The sequence below is a fragment of the Aquila chrysaetos genome, chromosome 5, assembly GCF_900496995.4.
Source record: "Aquila chrysaetos chrysaetos chromosome 5, bAquChr1.4, whole genome shotgun sequence".
Taxonomy (NCBI): domain Eukaryota; kingdom Metazoa; phylum Chordata; class Aves; order Accipitriformes; family Accipitridae; genus Aquila; species Aquila chrysaetos.
Window position 1 is genome coordinate 29,587,066 of NC_044008.1, and position 24,587 is coordinate 29,611,652.

The 24,587-nt window shown below is 39.5% G+C and overlaps 1 long non-coding RNA gene across 1 annotated transcript in view; it reads left to right on the top strand.

Moving 5' to 3' along the window:
* The window catches only part of LOC115341903, a 56,263-nt gene that overhangs the window by 20,112 nt on the left and 11,564 nt on the right, over nt 1-24,587 (top strand). The window contains exon 2 of the long non-coding RNA XR_003923568.1: nt 7,133-7,208. This is a non-coding gene — a long non-coding RNA (uncharacterized LOC115341903). The remainder of the gene's footprint in view (nt 1-7,132; nt 7,209-24,587) is intronic.

The following is a 24,587-nucleotide window of genomic DNA, read 5'->3' on the forward strand; positions in this document are numbered from 1 at the left end:
CCTGATCTGCAGACCTGCTTGATCTGTAGCGGTGGGTATTTACTGCTGTGGATGATCCATACATGTGAATACAGAAGATTTAGCTAGCCAGCAAAATGGGAGCTGTGTAGGTACCAGAGGGAAGCTGTGGGACACGTGAAATTGTGGGGAGCTGGTTGAATAGTCTAGCCACAGAAACGTCCCCATCGCTGAGATTTGGCAGGGACTCGGGGTCCCAATGGAGCTCTGCAGCCACTGATCCCGGGTCACCCCAGGGTCCACACCTAGTGTCTCTTACGATGACAGAGCCTGCGTTTCAAGCCTGTTTTTACAGTGGAAAGCTCTGTCCGTAGTACACAGAGACTGTGCCGTTAGGAGATTACTCATTTCCTCAAAGGCAGGAGCCACGTTTCCCTCCCAGTCTCCCGCAGCCCAGAGTCAGGGCAGCGAGGATGAGGTTTATTTATAATGAACCTCTCTCCCAGTGCAGCTCTGATGCTCATCCGTCAAACACTCGTGACAACTCGTTAGTGCTCTGTCCACCCAGAAGGTAAATTCATCCTCATCAGCGAGCGCTAAATGCCTGCCCGGGCCTAGTGGGTGTTGCCCAGACACGGTATCTGTTTCTGCTGCCTTTTCCTCTGGTTTATCAAGAGATGGCAGCAAAAAGCTATTTAACCTTTGATCTCGGTCCTCGGGGCCTCTATCTGTCGTGGAATCATGGCAGCCTCTACCCACCCACCCAACTCGTCCCGCCAGCGCCGCCTCAACAGGGCCGCCTGCTACGCAGAGCAAACAGCCCGGTGCTTCGCCTGCCGCGTCCCTTAGGAGGGCGGTGGGAATGGCAGCCAGGACCGGGCACCGTCGGGCGCGTCCCACGCGCAGCGCTAGCCGGCGCGGCGCGGCACGGCACAGCCATGCAAGAGCGTGGCGGGCGCTGCCGGAGCGGGACGCTTCCCCGCCGGGCAGCTCAGGGTCAGGCTCAGCAAGGGCCGCATCCAGAAGGAGGAGCTGACAGGGGTGGCCGACGTGAAATCCCGTGAGAGAAGAAGCCAGCGTTGCCTGGCGCCGTCAGTTCGGTGCCGATGGGCCTTCCCCGGTGGCAGAAAAAGAGGTGCTGTAAGGGTCGGGCATTAGGCGAAGGGTAATACTTCTGCAAATGAGCAGAAACAAAGGTAATGGATTGAAGCACCCCCAAAAAGGCATGTGAAGAGTAAGTTCTTTTGGGGGATGTAGCCTTTGGCTTCGGGTTCATGGTGGTGGGAATTCCTGTTTTAGAAAGGGCCACAAAATATTCAGACTGTGCGTTGCTATCGTGATGCTACATCCAAGGTGAGGGACACAGGAAGGAACTTTCTGATTCACTATGACAAGCTGACAATTCATTTGCTACAGTGACATTTGTGAGAGGGAAAAAATTGGTAACATAACATGTCAATAAAGACAGCTAGAAAAAATATTTTAAAATTAGACATGATTAGAAATGTAGCACCTAGCTCTATTTCAAATATTCTTTAGTTTTCTTGCTAAAGAAAGGACTAATCATAAAAATAATTGGACTTAAACTGTATTTTTAAAAAATTTGCAGTTGTCATTAGTGAACAGCAAAAGACCTCATTATTAAGTGTCGCAGGATGCTTTCAGAAACTGGTTTCAGATCAAGAAGCTAGAATCGGCTACATTTAAACTCAAGGCAAGCTCTGGGGGTTTCAGTGTCACTCTTAAATGTCGCTGAGGAGCTGTCAACAGGTATGAAAAAGCACCCAGCTGCTCAAGCCTCTTTCAGTTGGAGACAGAGAAAGAATGAAAGATATATGGAGGGAAACTTGGGGTTCTAGAGGATGCAAATAGCAATGTACCACATGAGATGGATCCACCTTCCTTTAATCTTCTTGTTCTGTTGCACTGTAATTGCATTTTAACCAAAAATGGGCCAAATTCCATTTTTATGTTCAGGAATGTGAATGGGGATTGTTTTTGCTGGCAAAATGGAGTCCCTCCATAGTGGTTAGTTTTAGTTTACCTGAGATTAGGATTTGGTCTCAGTAGAAATAGCACGCAACAGCAAAATGAGATCTTTTGTTACTATGAAGTCTTATGTGGAAGCCTTATGCTGTGATTAATAGTTCTATCAAATGTTCATGTTGGTCATTTTCTGTTATGCTATAAGAATTATTCTGGATCAATAAAACTTGATATAATATAATCAAAGTATTGTTTCTAAATGAGTGGATTTGTCATTTGTCAAAAGTAACAAATCATGAAATGTGATGCAGTTTCCTTGATTGCTTTTAATTTCTTATATTTGCTCTCACTTTTTAATTTCTTAAATCAGCTCTAATATCAATCAACGAGGTTAGATTGAGAAGATCTAATGAAAAATCAAATCAGATTAGTAACTGGAGAGCTGAATAAACATACCAAAAAAATTAAAGACTCCATAAGAGGATTGTTTCCTGAGGTATGTCTGACATTTAGTGAAAATTACATTATCCTTTTTATTTAATAAATGACGGAACTTTCTCTCTTCCTGCCTGGCTGCTAGCAATCTGACAGACGTCTGTAGAAGATGTATGTGTGAGGTTTGCTGCTTTGGGTCAATCTCTGTGTTTATCTCAGAGCATCCACCAATGACACATTTAACTAGTTGCAGCAGTCTTAAATGCTTTATGTCATGACATCACTAATGAAATCACCTCTGGAGGAAACATAAGCTTGGCATCCTAGAAAATTATCTTCAGATCTCAAATGACTGACCTCATAGGGATTTGGCCATCAAAAGGTTTCTAAGGCTTACAGTGACAACAAATATAAGCATTAAAATAAATCATTTTGTGAAAAAGACATCACAGGAAAATTAGCTTTCCTTCCCACCCTTTGTCAGTCTGGGTTTATTACAACACTCACCGTGGAATGGCAACCAGCTGAACAATGCCAAATCACTGCATTAAAATTCTAGCCACCATGCCACAATCCTACTATTTATGTGTGAAGACTATATAAAATCTCTCTATCATCATCCAGATGCCCCTCAATTGAAATGTAGTGGACAACTATTTATAGGTCAACAACTTCACCTAGTAAAATTATGCACGTCATTGAAGGATATTGGTACATAGCATTTGGCAGCTCATATATAATTTCATAACTTGCCAGGAAATTTTAAAAAAAATTAGTAATTTGAGTTATATTGCAGGTATAATATTACAGAATGACAGAAAATAAACGTGTAAGACGGTTCCTAGGTTGCAACCCTGGCAGTGCAGAGCCTCCCTGTCTTTGTGCCCTGGAGTTCCAGTGAGTTTTCCCAAAAGTCAGTTTTCTTTACTCCACACAGGATTTTCCCCACACTTAAATGTTATAGAATAAGAAACCTGTGTGTGAAATATGGGTCAACTTAGTCATTGCAAGGTAGCATGGTAACTTTTAAGATGACTTTTTTTGTGTTATATTTTTCAGAATAACAGTCTGAAAGATCATATCTACAGTTTAGGCTGCCATGGGTCAAATACTGAGAACCTGTATTGAAGTGAGTCTGCTGAGGACATTGCTATGGGTAGAGCACTTCATTCTTCTCTCAAACAGCTATCATCTTTCTCTACTGCTGTTGAGCTCTAACTGTAAAGTAGATTTAGTGACTGCACTTATATGTGCAAAGCTGCCATATCAAGCATCATTTGGAATTCAAAGCATTCAGCAACTGCCATTATGCTTGCAAATAGATCTGTCTTAAAAAATGTGATGTAATGGTGATTCATAGGAAAGTTAGGTGTTAGTTCTTGTGATAAAAATTCAGGTACAGAAAATGTTTGGGTTTAGTAGGATGGGAAGCCCTAAAGTTTAATGAAAATACTGTTAATTTCATTTGTATATTTTTAGGTTTCTTTGTCTTCTATGTGACTTCAGAAATTGTGAAATATATTACGTGGGTGGAAGAACGTGAGAGGAAATTTCCACATGTGCACATAATCCTATATTTCATACTATACTATCAATAGTAAATCAAGAGCAAATACTTGAATAGCTAATCATGTGGGAACATATACTATGCTTGCCTATGTGGTAAATACAGAATGTCACCGGTACAGACATGATTTTAAGGTGAAAAGCCAATATATTGTTACAAATTTTCAAAATCATCTCAAATTTCTCTGAATTCATCCAATGAATTTACTTACCTTACTTTATTTATCTAACAAACTATTTTTCTAGACTAGTAACTTCAAGTCACAATGCTGTGTGGTACCATGATATGATTGCAGTGCTCCTGAGGTACTACTGCCTTGTGATTCTGTGGACAGTACTGCAGCTCCCAGTATCTTCCTCATCTGCCACCAATACAAACCAGGACTGATAAGAGGCTTTGACTTAGTTTCCATAGCATAGAGCAACGCAGTGCCAGGCTTCCACCTGTCTCTGAAGTGAGGGTTTTTTCTGTGTCCCTGTGGATGTGTTGTGCAATTCCTACTGGAGCTTTACCAAATTGGGAATTACAGCAGCAGCAGATTTTTTTATCACACTGCTGGACTTGGAGGAGTCCTTTCTTTTCTGCGAATAGCAGCAGCTCCCATCAGATATGTCTTGTGCAGTTTCCTCCCTTGCTGAAGAGATTTGACTCCCAGTGCTCTGAAGCGTGCATCAGCTGCCAGCTTTTTGTGTGTTTTGTTGAGGGAGAAGATAATTTCCACTCTTCCAGCTGAGATCCTTCTGTCAGGCAGAAAAGTATTCAGGATTTATTAGGTCAGAAAAAGAAAAGAAAAAAAAAATTCTCTTGCCTGGTGACTTAGGACATTTGAAACTCTCACATTCCATGTTCTAAGGACTGGACAAAATACTTAATGCTTGAAGATGGGGACCTTGGTTTGTTTTCATGCCCTGTGAAACAATGTCGAGAGGTAGAGCTGACAGCAATTTCCTATGCCCTTAGATGCCTCTATAAACAGGTGGGTAAGAGTCACTCCTTGGAGATATGGATCTGAAAGCCCTCAAGCAGAGAAAGAAAATGAAAATAAGATTTTCTGACAGAAGAACCTCAAAAGTGACAGCAGATGGTAGGACGCTGCCTGTTCCCTGTGACACAATCTCACATGTAACTATTTCTTATTTGTTGGTAGTCTTCCAGAAGTTGTCTATGGAGGCTGTAGTTGATCTCTATGGTAATATCTAAAGCCCAGTGTGCTCAGTGGCCCACCTTCTCAATGTCACCTGCAGGATGCACGTGGCCATGGGAGCCCACACAAAGGTCATCCAGTCCAGTTTGCTTGCATTACAGCTGCTTTTGTGACAGGCAATGTTTAGGCCCTTTTAGTAAGAACCCTAATGCCACGAAGTCAAATTGGCTTAGCTTTGGCCCCAAAACGTTGCTTCTGGGATGATGAGTGTCTGGTTTAGAGAGTGAATGGTTGTGGTGGGTTAGCCTTGGCCAGCTGCCAGACACCCACCCAGCTGCTCTCTCACTCCTCCTCCTCAGTAAGACAGGGGAGAAAATAAGATGAAAAGCTTGTGGGTCAAGATAAGGACAAGGAGATCACTCACCAATTACCGTCATGGGCAAAAAAGACTCAACCTGTGGAAGATTAATTTAATTTAATGCCAATTAATAACAGACTAGGATAGTGAAAAAGAAAAAACCAAAACCTAAAAATACCTTCCCCCTATCCCCTTCTTCCCAGGCTCAACTTCACTCCCAACTTCTCCTTCTCCTCCCCACCCAAGCAGAGCAGAGAGAATGGGGAATGGGAATTGTGGTCAGTTCATAACACTTCATCTCTGCTGCTCCTTCCTCCTCACACTGTTCTCCTGCTCCAGTGTGGGGTCCCTCCCACGGGATACATTCCTTCACAAACCGCTCCAGCATGGGTCCTTTCCACAGGCTGCAGTTCTTCAAGAACTGCTCCAGCATAGGTCCTCTCCACAGGGTACTTCAGGAACAGACTGCTCCAGTGTGGGTCACCCATGGACTGCAGCTCCTGCCAGGCCCATGTTCTGGCATGGGCTCTTCTCCACAGGCTGCAGCTTCCTTCAGGGCATGTCCACCTGCTCCAGCATGCAGTCCTCCATGGCCTGCAGTGTGGATATCTGCTCCACCGTGGTCCTCCATGGGCTGTAGAGAGACAAGCAACTTCACCATGGTCTTCCCCACGGGCTGCAGGGGAATCTCTGCTCCAGCGCCTGGAGCACCTCTTCTCCTCCTTCTTCACTCACCTGGGGGTCTGCAGGGCTGTTTCTCTCACATTTTTCTCATTCCTCCCAGCTACTGCACAGCATTTTTACCCTTTCTTAAATATGTTATCACAGAAGTCCTACCAACGTCGCCAATTGGCTCAGCTTTGGCCAGCAGTGGGTTGGTCTTGGAACTGGCTGAAACTGTCTGTGTCTGACATGGGGGAAGCTCCTGATCTCTTCTTAGAGAAGCCACTTCTGCAACTCCCCTGCTACCAAAGCTTTGCCATGTGAACCCAATACATTGGCCCAAACACACTACAAGGCATGAGTGGGTCCTTGCTTAGGAACAGCAAAGGATCAAGCTTGCTCTCACAACACGCCACTCTTCTTGCCTGAACCCTCTCCTGAGAGCTGTGCCTTTTACAAAAGTCCAGGATCTTCTTCATGCGTATATACAGGCTCTCCTGTGTCTTTCTGCCTTTCTCTTTCCTGTACCATCAGTTTCCTGCTTTTTTCAGAAAGTCCCTAAGCCACAGATTGTTCAGTCTGAGGAAATATTCTGGAAAAGCGTCACCATCATGTGGCTGCTGTCTTCCAATGCATTTCTCTAAGCATCTCAGTTGCTGTAGGGGGTTTTGGAATAGACGGACTTTGAAACCACCCAGCTTTCTATTGTTCCTCAGTTAGAAAGAGCCTTTTGCTACAAAAAAAATCTGTAGGTCTGTTTTATCTGATCTATTTTTCCCTTTATGACTTCAGCTCACAGAGATACACACATGATGTAATTTTAGGCTAGCTAGTTCGGATGCCACTAGCGGTATAGATGTAATATCAGTGTATCTCAAAGAACTGGGTGAATTTGTGAGTGGCTGACCCACGGTGAGCTGTTTTCCACTGTGCTTACACTGTTAGCTCTCTTGTTATCAGTCATCAGTTTGCACATGTCTGTGTGAGCTGCTAAGTTAACTAACTTTACTATGTTTTTCAGATCCTGAATTTCCTGAAACATCTGTTCTCTTCAACCTTCAGCTCCTTGCAGGGTGAAAATAGGCTTTATCTTGGAGGTAGGATGCTCACCCTACAGTCAGATCTTTTCAGCTGTTAATAGTTTTTAATATCAGCCTGTGATAGCACTGCCTTGCCTTCTCAGTGCAAGATGAATGAGGCAGAAAACAGGAAAAGAGTTATATGACTTAAGGGAATGGCACTTGAGCTCAAACTGGCACTCACAAACCACATAGTGACAGATTCTGAATTATCGTAACATGTCTTTAAAATTAAACATAATCTGATTTCTCTCTTATTGGAAGGTATATATTTAGGAGCAATATTTCAAGAGAACAACTCAGATTATTCCAGCTTTATATTGAAGAAGCTATCCTAGCAGAAGACGTTGGAAAAATAGGCTGTGCTAAAGATTGTATTTATTTAATGATCTATGCAAAATTTATTAGAAAATACATATTTTAAACCTTGAAGCTGCCACCAATTTTTTTTTTATTTTTCCCATCCATGTGTATATTGTGAAAAACTTACTTTAAGAATTCAAGGAAAAATACACATTAATTGAAAACAGAAAATTACTTCTTTACAACTGTAAGTGCTGCAGGTCCTTCAAAATAAAAGGTTCTATGTGAGATTTTGGGAACAAAATTTTTGTTTCTTTAAACTGACCAATGTTAAAACTACACTAGAGGCAAAAGGCATTTTTCAATATTGGCTTTTCTTAGTGAATAAAGAATGAATTAGGTACCAGAGAGACCTTATAAAATACTTCCTGCTCATCCTTTATGTCATCAAAAACTTGTCAGCCTGGAAAAGAAAGCTGAGATTGTATTGAAACACAAACACCTCTACTGTGTATGAAAAAAAGTGAAATAATGAGATAAAATTGACAAAATACATAATAGCTCTTAGTTTCTCTTTCTATTTACATCTATGTATCACTGAAGCCCCATTTTGAGGATTTAAATGAGAATTTGAATGATGAATATTCTTGAAGAAGTTATGGAATAAGTATAACCCTGAGTGAAATATTTTAAGGAAGATTAACTTTTTGTTGATCTGGCAGAGTTGACTTAGTTCTCAGAGGGAGTCATTTATAAAATTGCTGTTGTATTGCACGGTTGAGTGAAAGAATGATGGAATATGAAAGATGACCTTCTCCTTTTTCTTTACCCCTTTTCTTTTATTCTGCACCACTTTTTGCTCAAGATGCTTTCTCATTTCTCTGAGAGAGTGTCTAGGTTACCCTGGCAGGGGCTGGCTGCCCCAGGTCACTCCTGAAAGGGCTTGTGAGCACTGCAAGGGAGGCAAAACCCCCTTCAATTGGGCAAAACAAAAAACCCAACCACTTTGGATAGAAGCAGCTCTCCTCGTGTTGAAGTGGGACAAAACTGTCCAGGTCACTTGACCGAGTGATTTTTCTTCCTGGCCTACTTCAGAATATGCTGAAACCAGTCATTTGCAGGGAATCAGATTCATTACCTGGGCCCTGGGATGCAAACTTCACAACCTGTGTGCAAAACAAGGAGGATCCTCACCAGCTGTGACTTTTCAAAGACAGCGTTCTCTTATTCCTCCCCTTCCTCACCCCCAGCAAATTTTGCCTTTGAGTCAACAGGGTGTGAATATAGAATGAGAAACAAAGTCCGCTAGCCTGCTAGGAACACTAACTAGTTAAAATGTAGGGGGAAAAGGGTAGGGATAACTTGGAAAAAGTAGGATAATTTAACAGTGGAGGGATTCAGTTGCCTGTGTTGCAAGGCCTAGGTTGGTGCAGCAGAGCTCTGTAACCTTGGCTTGGTTTTACTGAGAAAATTATCTTGAAGGTGTGAGCTAAAACTGTGCAAGATAAGAAAAGAAACACGTAGAAGTAAAATTTTTGATACTGCAGTAGTTAGCAGGAAATGATTCAATGGGGAAAACACTGCCTTAAAGTCTATAAAATCCCAGGAATAAAGCAGAAAATTAGGCCAAAACTCAGCATCCCTGATGATCAGCCCATTCGAAGGAGCAATGGAGGCCAGCCCTATCTGACATGACTGATGACTGCCAGGCCAGCGAAGATGCATTGAATATCTCATTAAGGTTGGTGAGAATATTAATACCTAGTTCAGTAACTCATTAATCCTAGATATATATCATGTGTATTAGCCAATAAATAATTGCACTGTACTCTTAAATCGGTTATATTCTGCTTGAAAAGTCTCCTTGCACAAAGTGAAAAGTGGAAGCACCCAGTGAGGGAGGGTTATGCCGTTTTCCCCTGAGTTTGGTGCTGCTCCCCCAGCTGAAGCCCATCCCTGCTCCTGGCACCCCCAGTTGCAGCCTACTCCCATCTCCAGAGAAGACTCCCTTCCACCCACACACCACGGCCATGCAGAAGGAGGCACTGGAGCCACAGTGGACTCCACTTTCATCCCTGTGCTACCATACTAGGCTAATTCATTCTTGGGTCCCTGGCTTAACACATTGTGCAAAAATTATCTTCTGCATAAGCATCTACTTTCATTAGCTAATTGAATGAGCTTATGTTTATTTGTAAACAAATGGCTCCTCCACAGCTTGTGGGGCTTCAGCTCAACATTACCTTCTAGTTTGCTATGTCTCATGTGCTGTTAATCCTCTAAACTACAGCAAGATCAATTACCAGGTAATTTACATGACCCAAGTGGGGTGGGGTTGATCAGTTCCCTGAAGATGGAGGTCGTCCGTCACTACGGAGGTATAATAGGGATTGTGAAACTCCCTTTCCTTACATGGCTGAGAGATGCTCTGCCTCTTGCTGCATTTGTCTCTCCTGTCATTGCCTGCAGAGTTTTTTTCACCTAATATTTCTCCAAAGACTTGCTCCAGGTAGGGAAATGCTGTTCTCCATTGAAATCTTCGGGCTCTGCAGATAAAAGATGCTTAAAAAGTTGTGAGAAAGGGACATGTCTGAAAGTCATGGTTGGTAGGAAAAGAGCTGGATCTGAATGGAAGAAGCATGAAGAGGGTTCTAACTTCTAAAAAAAAAGTTACATTCATTTCTAAATATGTTTACTCGGTGCAGCTAGGCACAAATTGCACACAGTAACCATCTGTGGCCAACTAATTGTCCCTCAGCAATTACTATCCAGCAGTACTTATTTTTAAATATAGAGTATTTTTCTAAATATTTATGCTTTAAGTTTCACTAATTTCTATTAATTAAATGGAGCATTGTAAGAATTAATATCTGTCTTTCCATGCATCCAAGAAATTATAGTATATGGTAGATTTTTGATATATAAAGGCATCTCTGTCACTGATCTTATAGATAAGTCCAAGGAATAACCCATAATATGGGAGAAAATCAAGCTCAAGAAAAGAAAACAATGAAATGGGCAAAGCTGTAATAGTTAATTGCTCACATTTCAGTTCAGTCTGCGGACAACTGATTTTAGTGCTTTTCTGCAGATGCTTCAGGAAAAAAGGTGAAGCTTTCTTAGATGTGATGACCCATGTTTTGCTCTTAATTACACCACGGCTAAACTTCAGTACCTCCATCAGTTTCAATTACATGTTGTTTACTCTAGGTCTTAAGAACAAAAGGAGCAATTTATCACAATTCACATTTTCTCAAACTTCTGCTTGCCCCTCACTACTCTCCAAAAACGTAGACAAATTGTTGTATGAAAGAGGGTAAACATTTTTAAAAATAGAAAACCATTCAGGTTTCTGAGAGTGTACAAATTAGTTTCATAGATAACAAAGGCTCTTTCCTTCAAGTGTATATATTCCCCTTTTGTAAAGTAACTTCAAGTCCAAGTGAGGGAACCCAGTTCCCCACAAAACACAAGGAGCAAGTTAGGTGCCTGACAAGGAGTTTCATAAAGCAATGCTGAGCATAGAGCCTGTTCCAGCCGCTGACAGGGAGAGTCAGGTAAACGATAGAGGAATAAAGTACCTAATCAATTCCTTCAGGGAAAAGCAAAACCCAGTGGCCTATGTGCATGGCCAGCTGGACCAGAATAAAATTGTTTTGAGGAGCGCAGCTGGATTTGGAGCAACGTCTTGAATGCACGTTTCCTACATGCTTGTTTTTGCAGTAATGTGCGTAATAGTTGCTGTCATGGGCAGCAGATTCTAAGGCTTTGTCCTTCCACTGTATTCACATTTCGAATACTTGGAAAACAACTCATGTAGTGAGCCTGTGGGTAAGTCTGGTGGGAAATATGTTGTCTGTGAATCCCACCAGAGCATGTGTGAGCTAGGGCTCTGAACAACTCAACAGCATCAGGATTTTTTGCATTCTTCACAGAAAATAATTATCTCTGCAGCCCTTTAGATGCTGGAAGCTCCATGTGCCCAGGTCTTCTATTAGAGCCAACTCATATTAAGCTGTTGTTCTGTAGGAAGAAGCACTCAACACTGTTTCTCTCTCAAAGAAAAATTAGCTTGGAGAGTGAACATCTTAATTTTACTTGGAAATAAATTGCATGGAATTGTTACCTTAATTACCTCTATCATTATTTCCAAAATTAAGAACTAAATAAAATGTTTTCTCTGTAATAGAATTAAATTTCCTTGGGGATTAATCTTTTCCATTTTCAAAGAAAACCCTCTTGATATAAGTACTTTATATAAAAAGTACGGTATGTAAATGCTTTTCTCAGTGATTTTGTTTTTCTCCAGAAGAGTTGCCAGAAGGATTGTGAACCCTTAGGCATAGTGAAATCCTCTGTTCTTTTCCCTCATGGAAAATGACTCTGTGCAATTTGTTTTACCTCCGTATTTCTGGATCTTTGAAGGACCAGGCGCATTGACAATAATACTCTTAGGTTAGAGTTGTGCTTGTTAGGATTATCTGATCAGATCTTAGCAATATTGGCAAGGAAAAGTTTAGAAAAATCTCAGTGGACAGTGGAAAAGATACAAATATCTATTCTTGCAGCAGAAGAGATTCCCTGGGGAATATGTGATGAGCTGTCAGCCATGAGCTCACTAGAGCCGGGAATAATAATAAGACTATTGGAAAAAAATCTTTTATTGGAAAGAGAAACTGCTAGAGTTACTAGATTATCGCTAATGTAGGAGAGGGTTACAGCTCAGCTACAGAGCCCTGCGTGCCCTTACATCACGCACACAAATAAAAACGCGGATGAGTTGCTGCTCTGCGAGTCTGAAGTAAGAGCTGTGAAGGCGGGGAGAGGCAGACCTGGGCGGCACTGCCGAGGAGCCGCCCGCCGAGCTCCCCGTCCTGCAGCGCGAGGGGGCTCCGCCTGAGCCACGCACTTGCCTCCAAATCACTTAGTAAAACACTGCCTAGTTCAGGAGTGACCTCGGTATAGCACGTCCCTTTTTTGGTTTTTTGCTTGAAACCGCTAACAGTGGAAGGCTTAAATTTATCTTACGGAGACTGTTCACATAATAGGTCAGCAGCTTCCTACAAAGAGCTGATAGATGTATTGTTTTACACATTTACCATGCACAGAAATAACTTGTTTTTTCTACCAAAATAGGAGTAGGCTTCTGACACGTTACAGGGAACTACAAAAAAGGAATATTATATTTAAAGAAATCATGAATTGAAACCTGCAAAAGAAGATAGTGTATTAGTTCTGGTTATTAGGAGTAGAAATCATTAATAGTCGTGTACCAGGGTGAAAAGTTTTTTACAATGTATTCTTTTTTTTTTCCAAAATTAGCTGCTTTTTTTTTTTTTTTCCCAAGTTATTAGCTTTGCCGTTGTATTTTCAGGTCAAACAAAAACTGGTTGCCATGATAGCATAAATCTTTGTCCCATGATGAAGATTTTGTAACCTTCTTTATCATAACATTAAAGAATGTTCTTTATGCAACTGTTACACAAATGTTTTATGGTTAAAACAAAATTAACAAGTACCTATTAAAAATATGAACTGAATTAAAATCTTAACTTGAGATACTGTTACAAAGTCATGCAAAGTCCAAGGAAGTAATTTCTTTGACTCTCATTTGTGGGGATTCAGTGCTTTGTTCAGAACAACCTATATATATTTAACTCCTTGAGACTTACCACGCCTATGATTAAATATACAAAGTTGTCTAAATGCATGACTCAAATGTTTAGTACATAACACTTTTAGTTGTCCTCTGCCCATCAGAAACACAGTACCAAAGTCAAGCATGCTATTCTGTATTCGTGCATCACTTTTATCTCCAAACCCATAAACATGTAATAATATTTCTCTGCTATTCCAATAGCCAAGCTAGCCCTCGGACACCGCAAGGAAAGCCCTCTCTAGTACATCTCTGCAACACTACAGAGAAAGGGGAGAAAACCCACAGACATTGTTACTTTGTTTGAGCCTGACCAGGATTCACTTTTTGGCACTTTATTTGGTCTGCAGGTAGGTCATACAGTCTACGCGTTTTCAGCTCCAGAAAAGTAGACTCAAGCTATGGCTTTTCATTGCTCGCATCGTTATGGAGAGATGTGTGACAGTAGTCAGCATATGGTTTGGGATTCAGCAAAAGAAGGAAGGGATAAGGTTGATTTTCAAAAGGCAATCTGTCTGAGACCTCAGAGACAGACACATTGGTTTCCCCAAAGTCTGACCTCTGTGAAACGTTAAAATAAAATCTTGTAAAGTGCAGGAGCATAAATGCTCTTCTGATCTTAAGCTGTATAGTCAAGATCCAGGCCACCTGCTGGGGGCCTTACATCTATCACTGTCATTGCGTTATATAAAAAAAAAAAAAAAAAAAAGATTTCAAAGAGCCCTGAATTTTTCAGGTATCACTGTAAAGATGGATATTAAAAATCTGTTTTATTTTCCATAGTTGAAAAGCTAGTTGGTAGTAAGTAACAGCCAACTGGTAAGGCATTGTATACTAATGAGATATAGGGAGTGTCCAGTATTTGAGATAGTGAGCTACACTTTAATTGTTGATTGGCAAAAATCAGTTCTGGCCAAATTTGTACGCTGTCTCTTCAATGCCTTGCATTGCTTCAGGACATCACTGAGTCACTGTCATTTCAAAATTTTTAGTGTCAAAACCACCAATATTTGAATCTAGTTGCTAGCACATGCTTTGACCTGCTTGATATTAATTCAGGAGAAAGACAAAGCACTCATGCATGGTAACATCGCATTTAAATGATACCGTAAATTAGGGTATCACTGAGAAGAATTTTTTATAGCGGTTCTCAAGGTGATGCTGGGTTCAAAAGGCCAATGCACACAGCACATTGGCTTGCATGCTTTAATTGTAATAGTTTTATGGTAATATCCAAATAATTATACCTTAATGCTTAGCTACCTGTAGCTTAATCCAGTAAAGGACTTTGAAGACAACCCATTAGAAGCTTCAGTGTCTACTGTTTAAACTGCAATACCTGGAGCAGAAACCTGAGTTAGGTTCCCCCCCTTGGGGACGTAGATAGGAAGGAGCCTTGTTACCCAATCCAAAAGACCACATATGTCTAGGGTCTCCCCAGCAGGAGACACAAAGCGCCGGGGGAATGACTGCCACTGTCCTTTTTCTGGCACCTGATGACCTCTGTTCACATATGGGCCTTGAGCATCCTTTTTCTGAAATAGGGGTCACTGTTCATAGTTTGAAGGGAATTTCTGGTTCTAGTTCTTTTGGAGTAGGAGGCATTACCATCTTGCTTAGAAGAGCCTAGAGGTCTTTTTAAAAGAATGTAACCAAATGTTTGTTTTATAAGCAGCCTGATCTCATCGGTGTGTAACAAGCATATTCCAATAATACTGATAAGAGTTCTGGTCTCGGGGATTGAAGAAGGGGGCTTGGGGCAAGGAAAGTAGAATGAAGTTTAATAACAGTGATTGGATTTACAGGTCACAGTTTGGGACTTGGGTGCTTTGATTCCATCTGACTTCTTGCCTGAAGGACCAAGTTCCTTACTAAATCTTTAGCCTGTGATCTGTAAAATGAACTTTTCAACAACTTCTACTCAAGTAGTCTTTCTAGTTCAGAAGTAAATTTGTGATTAGCATGAATTCTGATTCCGTTTAATCAAATATTAAATATTTTAAAAATACCTTAGTTAAATTTGAGACTCCTTTGAAGAATTATTTTTGAGATGCTACTCTATCTTTTACCCCAGTTTCCTTTGATTTTTGCTTCCCAGATAGAGTTTCAAATTACTTAAAATAAATGCAGGTCAGAAATTTGCTAAGCTGTCATTACATTGCAACATTGATTGCTGGTGATAATCTCACTGCTTTTAGAGTGACTTCTAATTCATGCAGTATCTAAGACTGTTTTGATTAGACGCTTTAGGGCAATACAGGATAAAGGAGAAAACTAAATATAGAATGACAGTTTAAAAAACCCAGTCCTGTTAAACACAGGTCCACCAAAATGAGCATCAGTTTTTCATACTGCAATTACTCTTTGCTGTGCATTGGAGTCTCCATTCAGTAAACCCGTGTTGAAGAATTGTGAAAGGTTTGACAGATGAGTTGCTGAAGTAATTACTTAGTTCTTTTCCATCTCGCTAGCTTTTTGTCTGATAAATGAAGGCTTAAATTCTGTTTTCAACAATTCTAATCTCAGTAGCACAATCAATTACAGTAAAATGCATATATATTTTTTCCAGAGTCTGGCCGATTTAAGAGTCCTTCCTTCCAGTTGTTTATTGTTTAGGTCAAGAGATAGCGTATGTATGATAAATTTATGCAGTCACAGATGAAAAGGAAATGTAACTTTAAGTGACAGGTGCATTTTAGCTGATGCTGTTAACATCTACCAAACAAAGCCTTAATTCTCTTTTTAAGCCACAGCTAAGTGTAAAATGAAAGTTAAGAGGGCAGATTATTGCTTTGTATAAATATCTCACAAAAAATGAAGAGAGAGAAGAACGTCTTCAGTGAGAGAAAGCTAATGGACAGTGTTGCCACAAGAACATGTGTTTTTAGAAATGAAAAAAAAAATATTCAAGATGTTAAAATAGTGAGATGACTGAAGTTTTTCAATGGAGATAGGCGGTCAAAAGACCTAGAATGAAAACAGATATATTTGTGAAAGGTTCTACATGATGTTGTTGCTTGCAATGGTGGAAGACAATTGTGCTTGGTTACCTTGACTTTCGTCTTATAATCTTTCTGTAGAAACATGTTCCTATAAATAAAGGATCTGAGGCCAAATGGGTGATTTTGGGGGCTATATACTATAGCTGAGTGTGAATGTTCAGACAATTCATGCAGGTGGTCTGACTTTTACAATCAGAATTGCATCTCAGTTTTAATTCTTACTGATTTATACTCGAGCATTAACAAGCCAAGGGAAAACAATTTCAGAGCTGAAGTCCAACTCACACACTGTTTTAAATTTAAGGTTTTTCACTGGCAAGCAAAATTGTTGGTCTAGTAAGATGGTATAATCAATTAAGTAATAATCAAAAAATAAAAAGTTTCTTGATATTTTATTCAGAACTAATCATACTACTCTAGACTGCCAGCTATTAATGGTATTAATCAAAATTTGAGTCTCCTGTAAATTAAACCAATGGATAGGACTGTGGTTCATACTTCATATATATCTGCAAGTAAGTAACTGATAGATGTCTACACAGGTAAAGCAGAAATATTGACCAAGTGTAATACAAGAAAAAGGCAACAGGCTAAGAAGAGAACGTCAGAGGATGTCACCTTTTCCAAAACGTCGTGCATTCTTACTTTCCTCAGTTTATGGTATTTTATTGGAGACTTGAAGGCATTACTTCTGAAAGGGAATTTAGCGACTTGTGTCCTGTAAACAACTTTGAAAATTTAATTTTTGTCATTGTTAAGAAATGCTTTCTGGAGAAAGCAAGAGGATTCAAGGAGAAACTGTGGGTCAGTGGCACCTTCAAAGGGATGGACCAGGGAGAAACCTTTCTGTAAAAGTGACAAAATGACCAGTGGATTTCTTTCAAGCAGACATCTGTCTCAGGATACCTATTGCAACTTGTAAAAGTTTCTATAGCTTTTTTTTTTACTATTTGTTAATGTTTAAATGTGTAGCAGAGTCCTCATGCATCTGGACTTGCGCAGTAGCTGTCCGTGGGGATTTCTCTGGCTATCCCCAGGTTTGCTGAGATGGGCATGGGGGAACCGGGGCTAAGCACAAAAGAGAGAACGCTGGAGAAAGTTACAAGGTCCTTTACAAGTAATGAACATTTTTGCTTTCCAGCATATAATAACTAAATATTCATGTCTTGTTAATATTATTTTGATAATGAATGACGTACACTTTTTATATTTTGCACAATATTGTCCTCTGAAGCTCTGTTGTATTATATGCCTGTGTGTCTGTGTGTGCACGCAGACTTGCCCTGCAGAATTTTCTCTTAAGGTCCCAGCCTGCTAAAAAACCCTAGCGCTGCCACTAATTTCAAGAGACCGATTTCAGTCTCCCATCAGTGCTGGAACTGCTGGACATATGCCTCACATTGATGAGGGCATGATACACACACTTGAGTGGATACTCTTATTTGTCTCATCTCTCAGCCAGCTGATGCTTTGCTTTTACCCACTTCTATGTCCCACCACATAGAGAGCTCTTACGTTAATCAGGGATATACATTCAGCTCTGTTGGTAATATTTAGATAAAAAAACTACCTGAAGGAACCCAGTGTTGAAGGAATTGGTTGGGTTTGCCTAACTGGCTTTTTTTCTGGTATTCTTTCAAAAAACATACCTGTGAGACTCGAGCATAAACATGATAAGAAGTTCTCAAACTGCCAGTGAGTTTACTCTTGGCCATCTATAACCCATGAATATTTATTCCTGATTTTTTCCAAGTTCTTCCTGAACAATTATTTTCTTCTGCAACAAGGAAAATGCCCCATATTCACGTGTCATCTTTTTGTTGACAATTTAATTATTTCACAATCTTCAGTACAGTTGTTGGGGTTTTTTTACAGGAGATTTTCTAGGGTTAAAATTGTGCAATATTTGTGTTCTAGATTAACATATATACTTATTAAGTAATTTTAAATATTAAAATGAACCATTACAACTCACTTAAGGACTCCCACTGAGTATGTACGATTAATATTTTTTTTAATCATCAATTTTTTCTTCTTTCCAATTCCTCATTAATTAAAGGAAAGGCTTTAAAGAAAGGTGACAGCCAAAATAAGCATAGTCGCTCAGAATTAATATAATAATACAATTTCTCAAATGGTGCACATTTGAACTATTAATACTTTGGTTTAAAAAAACGATTTAGCTTAGTCCTTGAGATTACTGAACAATTCTCTCTTGCAGAAGTGGCTTGTATTAGAGTCTGGAATAAACAAAAGAGGAGTGTAGGTGTGTTCCATCACATACTGTGGGCCACAGTGGGTCAAATTCACTGCCTACTTTTAAATGCCTTTTATTGAAGGATGAAGAGTTCGATTTATATGTATTAAAATATTATTCTTTTCTTCATACCAGTAAGCGCTGTCAAAAGTGGCTTTTGATTTTCCATACAGGCTGCCAAACACTGGAGAGATTTTTCTCAAGAGGGTTAGATTTTGTTGTTGTTGTTGTTGAAGGATGAATTGGAAAAGGGCGTCTGTTCCTGTCCTTTTCTGCCTGTTCCTGCACTCATCTGGCAGAGGGCAGAATTCAGGCTGCTGTCAGACAGGGAACACAGAAGGGCAGCACCTATCCATGTTCAATGAGAGGCTCAAACACCAACACCAAACTCACTGGGAATCTATTTTCCAAGTAGGCTTTGGGTAGTTTCCTACCTTTGAGGAAGTGGAGGAGGGATTCCTGAACCAAGCTAATGCACCAACATAGTCATTACATTGCCAATATTACTGGCATCCAACACAGTGATGTCATCCAGTACTTCCGAAGGAGCTAACTTTGATTGCTTGTAAGATAATCTGAAACTAAAATAAATTAAGAGAGAGGTAGTCACTTCTAAAGACCTCCAGATGGTGGTCTTCATCTAAATCAGGTGTCTATCCATCCTAAGTCTAGGAGTCTCGAACGTGTAGAAAAATTCAGTATTAATGGATGGTATGGCAGGTTAGTATTAGGGAGGTGGGCTGGTAGGAGGCAGTGAGAATCTCCACAGAAGAGGAGAGAGACCTGACATGGAAACAATTCTTGCTGTATACATAGCAATAAACATAAAGATGGTCCATGGGACACACTGTGACTAACTGTACTGTAAATACTCAGAATATAGAAAACCTTCAGAAGGCTGCATATGCATTGATAATGCTTTAGAGTAGCATAAATGTTTAAGTTTGCTGTCTCTAGCTGCTGAAAATAGATTTAAATATAACTAGATTTAGGGAAAACAAATATGTTGATACTTGCCAAATTCTAGCTTTAGTCACCACATTAAGCCAATTTGAAATTAATTCTGCAATTTTTTGTTTGATGAAGGGTATTGCTTTCTTTCAAATCTCCACATATGAACGATGCTAGCCAGAAAATAATTTTAAAGGGTCAGAAAATCGATTGGCTGAATTTACAGTGCTTTAAAACTTGACACTGGATCTTTCTCATCAAGAGTCATTCTTTAACTCCTTCAGTCACTCATCAGTCTTCCTGCTGGGAGCAATGTCTGCCATGGCTATGGGGGACAGCACCAGACCTGAGCATGCTGAGCTCTGATGCTGTCACTGGCAGCTTTGAGGAGCCAATCTGCAAACCTTGTGAATTATTAGAGCTAGACTATAGCCTGACTTGGGCCGTCTCTAGCTACTGATCAGTGCAAAAATTCCTCCAGGTTTTATACTAATGAAATTGGATATGGAACCATTTGTCATCAGACAGCACTAGGTTAGCCTCCAAATGAATGAAATGCATGCACGTAGAGTTAGCACAAATCCTCCTCCCCCCATATCTGTTCCCACAGTTTCATGATGATCTGAATTGTATCCATTGCTGTACGACAGCCAAAATGACGCTGCTGGGTGACGATGCATTGCTCTGCTGTAAGCCACTGTGCTCCACTGCTTCCCGGGATTTCCCGTGGAGTTTACCTTCCATCTTCTGAGCATGTCTTCGTGTGCTGAATATATTGTTGTCCCGTAGACTGTAGTAATACCAAGACAAGCTTCTAAGGATGTAATTACACTGCATATCTTATGCTAGATGTTTAAGGTACCTAAACCAAAAACTTAGCCTCCCAGAGTCTTCATTTGTTCAGTGCAGAGGGAAAGGCTTTTATGGATGTCAGTTCAGGGCAGACTCCCAATTTAGGAGGAACGTGTCTCTTGCACTGACTGTAACCTCAGCATTGTCCTTAGGGCTGGGTGGTGGTAATAATGCTTTTTTCTTTCCTGTGTTGTATAGAAAACTGAAAGCTTTGTTGGCAGTTTAGAGGTAATAAATAAAAATTGCATAAGTAAGTGGTCATTAATGGTACATGTTGTAATAGCACACAGGTCTCTGCATTTCTATAGAACTGCAAGGGGTCTAAATATGCCTCAATAACAATAGTATATGTGCCAATTTAATGTTTTCCGAGTACGTTATATCATTTTTTTGCCAGGGTAGCTTTCATAATTGCAATAGTTACAGTCTTCAAGATTCTAACATCACAATTTTTGACACTAATATGTTATGATCTTCTTTTCCTGGCTAACTAACACAGTGCAGTCAGTATTCATTCTGTATGAACTAATGCTATGTTACAGTCTCATACAGTACAAAAATTCCCATCAGATACTGATGAATGCTGATTGTCAAACATTTCGTTAAATTCAACACATTTCTCATGTAACTTGAATACAAATGCCACACCTAATTCTAAACTTTTCACAACTGTTTTATAACTCTCAGCAATGCTCTTAATATCAGGTATCAGAATACTTGATATATAAAGGAATTAACAAATACATACTTTTCCTCCATATTTTGTTTCAGTGAAAGGTTTTCTTTTCTTCAGTTAGTTGCTTTGGAAATTAAAGCTCCATGAAGGCCCAATCTAGTACATTAGTAAGTTCCCTGAAGTTCGATTATGAATCAGTTTCTGTCTTTACAGGGAGGACATTCTTTATGTCAGGCAAAGTACACATTTCAGTGTCAAGTTTGACATTCTTCTTTTAGCCCTTTGACATGTTAAATAACATAGAAGTCAGACTGCAGTGTGTAAAGTGTCTTTTGAATTTCCATAGCAGAACTGGCTTATATCTTATAGTCAAAACGATCCTGTCAAATCCACGTGTCTTTCTAAAGCTTCGCTGTGATTGTCACAAACAAAAATTCAAAACTCATACAGAATCATAAAGCGATACCCGGTGAGATCACTGCTAATATTTGCCTTTCATTTCATTTGTAACCTTAAATGTGAAACAAAAAGTCAACACACATATGTAAAACTAGACACATTTATTACACAGTCAGTTAGAAAATAGGTATTTCTGGAGGGATTCACTCCCTGATCCACCTTGTTTATTAAAGGGAAGAAAAGATTCCTGTCCCACTATAATTAAAATAATGGCCATGCCGTGCATATTTGCGGTCATACATGGAGTAGTTGGTGTCAGGATCTGAGAGCAGAGAAGGTAAAGTAAAAAGTGAGAGATCTTCTCACGCGCCCTCTCACAGCTTTAATATAAGCTGAGTATTTGAAATTTTAGACATTAATTGATTGCTCCTTTCCTAAGGGCTTTTATGCCCTTTCTATTACCTAATTGTCTCTGTCTAATTTATTTGAGGCTAATGCGCTAACGTAAAGAAAAATGTAACTCTTCTAAACTCTTCCAGCTTTTCAGAATGACGATTTTGAGGAACATTACTGATCATTGTGTCTATCCTTTTGCAGGTAGATGTTGTTCTCTGCAGGAAGAACTTCAGTACTGTTGTAGAAACTGTCTGTAGACAAAGAATGAAAATTTTAAAAGTAACAATTTGCTAGTGTTCCCAATGAAACTGAGGGATACCCACGAGAAAGCTGCTGTCATTACACTAGTTTTACCATCAGTTAAGACAAATATATTCTCTGTTGTTTCCTTAAAAAGGTGGTTATTTTTCACTATTTACCATTGTATTTCTTAACTTTCAAAACTGCCACTGTGTGACACAAGAAATTGCACTTCTCATTACAATTTCAGCATCAGTACACATTGAATATTGGCATACACGGTTAAATGTATGTCATGCTTTTTCAGTTAGATATGTGAGGTCTTAATTCATGTTAAGCATTACGTTAGACTAGGCTATTATATAGCACATCTTTTCTTATACCTGGAAGGAATATATATACAAAAGGAAATTCTTTAGAGTGAAGTGAAGTCTGCTGCTCTTAATGGAAAAGAAATATGTTGTCATGAAGTTCACCTGAAAAGTGTCTCCTAACCTTACAACGTATCCCACAACTATCTTACTATATGGTCAGATAAATATTATGTTACATTAGAGGGGGGTTGAGAGTGTGTATTTGAAAGTACAAAGCATTCCACATTTCAATGAAAGACATTTTGCAAACTCGGGAAGCCTTGACATTACTCATATACCTAGATATGTTAATGTAAGAAATGCATTAACATTGAAGCATGAAAGACATTCTTAGTTCTATCTGCCACTGGGATATTATAACTAAAGTCCTAACTTTTGAATTCTCAGAATAGAGAGATCAAAAGATTTTTTTAAAGAAGTATATTAATTCTTCTAAAATCATTTGAATTCAGTAGCATCAAGTATTTTGGGTAATCTAGTTTTATGATGAACATACATACACATGAAGCAACAATGACTGGAAAAGATGAATGAAAGAAGTTACCATTTTAATGGAGTTTTAGTTAGAGTAACAAATAATTTCGGTGGGTTTGCTAATGCTTCTTTAATTAGGAGTATAGGATGCGTGAACAAAAAATACAAACATACATACATGCACACACACATGCACACAGAGATTCATTCTGAAGACTATCACTGTTGTGGGACCAGGTTTTCTTCTCCTTTGTAGAATTGTTGTTTTCTTTTATTCTATTTTCAGATTTCAGCTGTTTGAAAGGATTGGCTTTTATTTTAAGTTGAATATTCACTTTGTTATCTGAAACCTGTATTTGTTAGTCATGAGGGTACTTTTTTTAAAAAACATATTTACAAGAGAAACATGGACAGAATTTGACTAAAAAATATCCCATTATTAATCTCTTTATTTTATGGATTCTAAAAGTATCTGAGCTTTGTATTTGTCATATTTTAAGTCCAGAAGGGAAAAGAGGAAGATTTAACACATAAAATTGTGAGATGGTTTAATGCAGTGGAGGTAGCCACGAAATGCCTAAAGGAACCTAAATATGGGAGAACTTCAGTTTTCAATTACAGATATAGAGCTTGCTGATTCTTTGCTATCATTTTGCATTGATGTGTGGAGAGTATGAAAGATGTCCCAAAGGTTTCTTCTTAAATGGGACAAGTGAAAATGCCACCCCAGATTGTCTCACTCTCTGTGTAAGCAGAAAGTTACTTTGCTTTATTGCTGCTTGCATTTGAGATCAGGACTGAGTAACAAAACAGAGAGAGAGAGAACTAACTGAGAGTAGGGAAAGGTATCTTGCAGATGTGGAATAATTCCGGAAAAGTTTCAGACTGCTGCATTTCAGGGTTTTAGCTTTGAAATCCTTACACACGTGTGTAACTACATCTGTACTTTGTTCCACTGGCTTATGTCAGGTTTCACAGGAGTTTTTTACCTCTAACTAGAGCCATAGCATTCAGTTGTAAGATTCTGACACTTGCAAACTTGACTTCTGTGTAACTGTTTTGGTGAAAAACATTAAGCCTGCTCAGAACCTTTTGCAGTCTGTAAGACTTAATGACAGACTTCTGATCCTTGAATATGCCTGACGTTTTATCTGAGAACAAATTTCAGACAAAGACCTATATTTTCAGTGTCCAGAACTCTTTTTACTTGGTGAAACCTGATTTTGAAAGCTGTAAGAAGAAATATTGCTGGTCCATTTCAGGCTAGTAAAAAGTTAAAAATTAGGGCTCTGAAGGTTATTTCAGTGTTCATAAATTTGAAAAAAAAAAGAAAAAAGGTGGGGGGAGAAAAAGAATCATTCAGGTACCTCTGATATACAATTCTATGGATTTATGAGTGGGAAAAAAAAATCTCTTTTTATGTTCTTGAGCTTGGGGGTAATCAGACAAACAAAGAGTTTCTCTATTCACAACACAAACATTTTCAATGAGCACTCAAGCTGAGAGCCCACCATCTAGATTATTTCCCTGTGAGTCCTATGTTAGTGCTCGGTCAGACTGTACCAAGGTTTCCTGGTCTTTTATAGTAGATCATCACAGCATAATTCTGTGCTCAATAACTAAATACAGGTAACTAAAGAGGAAAGTGAGATGCTCAAAGCAGTTTGGCATGGGTACTTTTCTGGAGCTGAAGAGCAGCAGTACGTCCACGTGGCATTGCGTTGGGCTGTGGACATTGCCCTTCGTTTCTGTTCGCCCCTTTCTGTCCCCTCGCGCCGTGCTGTGTATGTCCCTTCCCAAACAGCACCTGCACGGGG